The 6,700-nt window shown below is 48.0% G+C and overlaps 1 long non-coding RNA gene across 1 annotated transcript; it reads right to left on the bottom strand.

The window, feature by feature from the left end:
• Positions 1-255: 255 nt before the first annotated feature.
• Positions 256-4,733, bottom strand: LOC135447247 (uncharacterized). Its single transcript, XR_010440041.1, has 3 exons — positions 3,619-4,733; positions 1,834-2,125; positions 256-565 (listed from the first exon to the last, which is right to left on the bottom strand). It is a non-coding gene; the product is annotated as an uncharacterized LOC135447247 (long non-coding RNA).
• Positions 4,734-6,700: the final 1,967 nt, after the last annotated feature.

The raw sequence follows: 6,700 nt of genomic DNA, 5'->3' as shown, positions 1-6,700 counted from the left end.
CAGGCAAGGTGAACATAACACAGATTCCCCAGTCTTAATCCAGGTACCCCCAGCTTGGTCCCTAACTGGAAAATCCTCTGTAATATAACAATTCTGTATGCTGTCTCCCCAGGACACAGTATTTTGTAGGAGGTACAGCTTTCCTTTGAATTGGGTCTATTTTTCACCACAAAAAAACATGGTAATCTCCACTTAGTAGTTTATTACCTACACTTAGGCAAGTAGAAACTTAAAATAGTTTTAATAAGGACCACATTTTTGCTCTGTAGTTTTTTAAATAATTTATTCTTACAATAGTTTTATTTAATAATTTTATTATAATAAAGTGCTCATAGTTGTGTTTAACTACTGTAAAAACTGTCAAAACAGCAACACAACAGGGTACAAGGGATCCTGGCCACTTCCAAGATGCATTAATGATAACTTCTTGACACCATCTTGATGAAAGGTGAGAGGAGACAAGCTTCTGAATCCCATCCTTGCAAATGAGGAAGGGCTGCTCAGGGATGAGAGGGCTGAAGGCAGTCTTGGTTGCAGCAACCATGAAATTGTGAAGTTGAAAGTCCTTGTGGGAAGGAAAAGAACAACAACAGGATCACAATTCAACAGACTTTGGCCCTTTCAAGTACCTACTTGGTAGAATTCCATGGGATATTTTCTGAGAGAGGAGAAAAAGAAATAACAATTAAGAATCCCAGGAGATCTGACAGATTTTCAGTCTCCTTCAGTCTTAAGGACAGTCCAGTCCAACTCAATGTGTGGAAAATTAAACAAAAGCTACAGGAGACATCCATGGATGGACAAGGACCTCCTGAAGAAATTGAAAAAGAAGCCAGGACAGATGACCTAGGAGTAATTTAGAGACTCTGAGCATGCAGGAGTGTGATCCTAAAATTGAATTTGCCAGCAGGTGAAGGGAGGTGATCGTTCCCTTCTGCCCAACAATGGCAGGACACGTCTGGAGCGTGGGTCCAGCTCTGGGCTCCCCAGGATGAGACATGACCTCACTGGTGTGAGTCTGGTGAAGGACAAAGACAATTAAGGGGCTGAAAAAGCTGTCACTGTGCCTGGAGGTGCTTAAGAGATGTCTGGTCCTGGGTGATGGGCTTTAGTTGTTTAGGGGTTACAGGGGCAGTGCTGGGCTGGGCTGGCAGCTGGACTGGATGATCTTAAAGGTCCTTTCCAATTTTGGTGATTCTCTGAGAAGCCGAGAAATCTGGAACTGTGCAGCCTGGAGAAGGCTCCAGGAAATGTTATCAATGTGTGTAAATGACACTTCTGTAAGGAAAGGGAGTGAAGAAGATGGAGCTGCACTCAATGATGTCTAGTGAAAGGACACAATGGGCAGAAACTGAAATACAGAAAAATCCATTTAACTATTCAGCAATTTGTTCTGACCATTTTGAGCAGGAGGGTGCACCAGACAGGCTTCAGAGAAACTCATAATAATAGAGGAACAATCAATCTGATAAGGAGCTTCATTAACACAAACTAGAAATCAGTGTCATAAACCAGTGTGAGGAGAAGAAATGTAACAAAACAGACAAATTGAAAATAGGGATAAAATCTCTAAAACACAAAGACAGATTTCACACTCAGGAGATCTTGGCTTCAGTCTTGTCTCATTTTCTGCCTTTAATTAGCCTCTTATGATGGAAAAGTTCTAACAAGAATTCCTCACCCTAGACTACCCCCTAGTTAGCAAGGAGTGCAAAGCCCTCACTCTGGGGCCGTGCTTCAATCCAAACAAGAAAATTGGTCTCCCAGCATTTAAGAGCATAGTTTAACTGCTGATGACTCAGTAAGCTAAATCAGCTGTCAGACAAGACATACCATGATGAAGGAGCTCCTAGAGATCTTCTATATGGTATGGATTGTCAGGCCTGGCATTCTCCTGAAATCTTGTAAATAGAAGATGGAAGCATCTGCCTGCTCATTTTGTTGCTCTTCCCACAAGTCTGGGATGGGGATCTTTTGTTTGTTTTGGGTTTTTTCTCTCCAGGGTGCTGGCTGGGGAACTTGAGCCCTCCATGCTTCTTCTGAGGACAGCTAACCTCAAACCATCTTGGGAGTACTGCAACAAGCAAATCCCACTGAGGACTTAGGCATCAGGTACAGATACTCCCTGAGGAGAAAAACAAGCATTATTCTAAATACCAATTCTGTTCTCACATGAATTTAAGAGAAACTTTTAAAACATAGCCATTGGGATAATCCTATTGTTATAATGATTCAGAAATGGGATTAAAATCTTCATGCTGACTATTTCAGAATTCAAATATATCCACATATTTCCTTAGTTCGAGATCCAGCTGCCTTAAAAAAAAAAAAAAATTAAATAGGGGTCTTAGAGGAACTTTCAGCCTGGTTTTGATTTGTGACTTTACCTGGTAGTACAGAAAGAACTGGTAGAAAGAAAAAGTACAGTCATCACTGTATTTTGTTTCATTTCCAGCATGTGTTTTGCAGCTTCCCATTTCAAGACAAAGGCAAGCTTTAAGGCCAGCTCCTCCCTTTATCTGTACAGTTGCTAGTACCCAAAGATGCTGCAACTTATCAGCTTCATAGCCACTCTTTCAGCCACATGGTCCTGCCCAGGGATGTATCCTAGAGGAGCATCCCTTCAAAGCTTCTGGAACCGATTCAGAACTGAGATTAATTCTATTATTTTACGTTTTCATTTTTCTCCAGACTATTAAATCCAACAATTAACCCAGCACCTGGGGGGTGTTTCTGCCCTCCTGGCTGAATTAGGCCATTGCGTGAGAAGGCTCCGGCACAGAAATCCACTTTGTCCTCTGCAAACAGACAGCCCGGAGCTCTCAGAGATTGCACTGGATGAGTCAGTGCAAGATTTACTTCTGGCCGACTGTTCCAGTAAATAATAGCGCTCCCTCCAGACAAAACCATGCAGAAAGTGGCACGGAACCTCCATTTCTCATCCTCCTCCCAGTGACAGAGCCTAGCAAGCAATGCCACCCGGCACGGCTGCCAAGGGCTGGTAAATACCAGGATTTATAAACAGCAGCGAGAGGGAGTTGTAATGAGATCAATGTCGAGGATTGCAGTAAATGGCCTATAAAGCAATTTTTAAATGGGATTTCCTGCAACAAAGGCCAGCCAGCTCCCTACAACCTTTCCCAATAATACGAGGTGAAAAGGATTGGATTTGAATTGTAATACCCGATACTAAGGCGAGGACAGACAGCTTTGTGCTCTCCATACAGCCGGCTGCTCCGGCGATTTGTTAATCTCTCATCGGGAAACAAAAAACTTAAAATAAATCTATACAGGTACATCCACCCCCAAATTACTGTACCAGAATAATTCGTTCTTGTACAATTGAAAGGGGATGGATGATCCTGTCATTATTTGCTGTTATTATACGGAATATTAGAGGGAATGGATTAAATGAGAGCCAGCAGCAAGCACAGCCATGTTTGTTTCACTTTCCCGATTCCATCTTGGATGTAATTCTCAAAAGAAAGAAAAACATCAAAATTACCGAACCAAAAAGCTAATAACCTTTGTGAAAGCTGTCGGAAATAGATGTTTTTCGTTCAAACATTTCAAGGCGCTAAAAAGCCCCTGCAGAGGCTTAGGCAAAAGATTTCTTACCTGGGAAAAGCCCCTTCATTTCTCAGGGCCGTTTATCTTGCCTCCTCCTGCAAACCCACTCTTACGGCCAAATCTTTGATATTTCACCCAAAGAGCGGGACCCGGGGTGCGGGGGCGCCGGCACCGCCTGCGCGCACAGAAGGAACCCGGACCGCATCGGGCAAACCCGGGCACCACCTCCCAATGCAGGGAAAGAGACCAACAAACAGCCCCGGGCTCTGAGCTGCCTCTCTCCACCAGGTACAGGCTGCCCTAGGGGAGCCCAGCTCCTCTGCGCTCTATTTTCAGAGCCGCTCCCTCCTCGCTGAGCGTCTTTGCACCGAACGCAGCCGCTGCTTTGCCCCTTTTTACAATTAAATCCACGTTAAAACCAAAATCCAAACTATTTCAAAGATTTTTGTTTTCTGCTCCCTTTAGAAGAGAGGGTTTCAGCAGAGAAAACGCCTCTTTAGGTACATCTGGACGTGATTTTCCAGCGCCGCGCTCCCATGAGCCTGTAGTTAAAAATAAATCAAAGGCAGGGAACTCGGAGAAGGGAGTTTTCGTATTTCGCTGCTGCCCAGGAGGTTTTCTGGTCGTTAAATTGAATTTATAACACTTGGGGATTTCTTTCCACGTGGGGGCTATTAGCGAGGTATTTAAGAGCTATTAGCGCGGGGTTCGTGATTGTTAATATTGATGCTTATTTAAAGCTACATGTGACTTCACAAACTTAAATTATTAGCCCGCTTTCCCTAAAATGGGAAAGGTATCCTTAGAAAAAATTAACACTCCCTGTGGCGGGGCTTCTTGGTGCCGAGATACTGCCCGATGGTTGTTTGGAAGTGTAAATTGTGGTAGAACCTTAATTCCACGCGTTTGGGGATGACTTTTATTTTATTTTTCTTTTAAGAAGAACGAGTGTTTGGATTGTACCGACCGGTGGAAAAATTTCGGGAAGGTTATGACGTGGGACTTACCACCGCTGCCAACACCACACCTGAATGTTATTGGGAAAGTGAAGAAATCAAAAAGGCAAAATCAGGAACTACAATTGTCTTTCTGACCTGGGTCCCTCTTTGCCTTTAGCTCTTATGCACCGCCTTCACTGGGATAGGTGTGCATGTTGTTGGCTTGGTTTTACTATTTGTCTTCTTTGAACATCCGAGCGGCATTCCCCAAACACTGCGGGGAATTCGCTGTTCCCGAAGGGGCTGGGGCGAGCCGGCTGTGTCTCCCAAGATGGCACATCTTGCGGCACGGCCGGGGCTGGGGTGGGTAAAAAAGTCCTATTTTGCCCACCTACAAACAGCAGCCGATCTCCGCGGGCTCAGGAATTCCCAGGAGTGACTCCCCAGGCCTGTCCGGACTGCCACTGACCGTGAAGGCCAGCGGGTGTCCCTCCTCCTGTCCCCTGGGAAGGGGACACAGGCCGGCCTGAATGTCTGCTGCTCGCTCCCCGGGTGCTCTCGGTGAGCACGCACGGCGCTGACCGAAGGGGTGGCCCCTCTCCAGTGACCGAGAGAAAGGAGGGAAGGACACGGTTTCATCCTTGGAAAACAGCCGGGAACGCTGGGTTAGCCAGGTTGCAAAGTGGAAGCTGGTGCAAGGGGCAGGGCTGGGCAGCAGCTCCCCTTCCCCCCGGCAGCGAGAAGCCGCCCCTCTGCCCCATCCCTCCCTCCGAGCCGCCCGCTTGAGGCTGAACAGAATAGATGGGGCAGAAAGGGGGGCTGGAAGGGAACACATTTGCTCATTAAAAAAGCTTCAAACGTGACAGAAGTCTGTCAACCAGTTGATCCAAGCCCTCTGTTCCTCTGGGGGGAGGGTGGTCCCCCATTCCCGAGTTCATCCAGGGATTCCCGCAGGTGACCCCGGCTGGGGCGGGGGTGGCTCGGGAGGACCGGCCGCGGCCGGAGCAGCCCAGGCACCGCGGGCAGAGAGCCCCGGGCTCCCTTCCCGGAGCTTTCCCCTCCCGGAGCTCTCTCTTCCCGGAGCTTTCCCCTCCGCTGCCCGTGCGGAGAAGGGAGGCGAGCGGGCGGCGGGGCAGACACGGGGCCATAAAGAGGCAAACAAACAAGAAGGCACTCGCAGGGCTCGGGTGGGGTTGCTGACTGGGCTCCAGCTCTCCACAGGCTGCCGCGGCCGCCGAGGCTGCGGTTCCAGGGCTCTGGGAATGATGCAGGAGCCAGGGATGCTGCGGAGCCGCTGGGAAGCCCCGGTTCATGCCGTGACCTGGGGAAGGAGCGGACCTGACAACTAATCGATCCGTGCCCATTAGCCAAGGCTTCCAGCCAGCGGTGTGAATCGTCCCGCTTCTCCTTTCACATCCGAGCAGCTGAGCTAATGCGAGTAAAAGATTGCCAACCCGCATGACGTTGTTGGTACTAAATCAACAAAGCAAACCTTCCCAATGCTCCTTTCGAGGGACCACGCCGAGAACTGCATGTCCTCCCCCGCCAAAAAAGATCCCCCAACTCCACAGAAAAACTCTCCTCAAACCAAATTAATACTACGCCCCGATCAGACCTAGATTTCCAAGGTGCCCAGGGACGAGCGGGCTCTCACGGAGGCATGTTTGTGTCGCATGTCAGGGCTACAATGGTTTCACACACACTCAGATGTCAGGAGGAGCTGGCCAAGTCCCGTTCGGCCCCACGGAGGAGCCGCCACCCGCGGGCTGCGCTTGTGCGCCCAGGGAAGAGTCACAGCATCTCTGCTGCCGTGTCAAATGTCACCAGAAGCCCTGCGAACACCTGCCTAGTCTTTTTTGCCTAACATAAAGGGACTATTCCATTCGTATTACTTATATTCTTTCTCTCAATTCCTTAGTTTTTAATTTTATTTCTTTCCTTCTTTCTTCCTTTTTGTTTCTCTCTTTCCTTCCTCTTTCTCTCCCTTTCTCTCTCCCTTCCACTCTCTCATCCTCTTGCTCATTCTTTCGTTCTTTCCAGTCCTTGGCTCTGGCTTGAAGGAGATCTGATGTGATTAAACTCACAGGGCGTTGGAGGGCAGAGGTAGATTAAGCCAAAGCGACAGAAAAGATGAAAGAGGCTTGCTCAACTCTAGTGCCCGAGGACAGCTACCCTCCGCCTTCCTCCCCTGG

The sequence above is a fragment of the Zonotrichia leucophrys genome, chromosome 4 (assembly GCF_028769735.1).
Source record: "Zonotrichia leucophrys gambelii isolate GWCS_2022_RI chromosome 4, RI_Zleu_2.0, whole genome shotgun sequence".
NCBI lineage: Eukaryota > Metazoa > Chordata > Aves > Passeriformes > Passerellidae > Zonotrichia > Zonotrichia leucophrys.
This window is presented reverse-complemented; position numbering and strand designations above follow the sequence as displayed.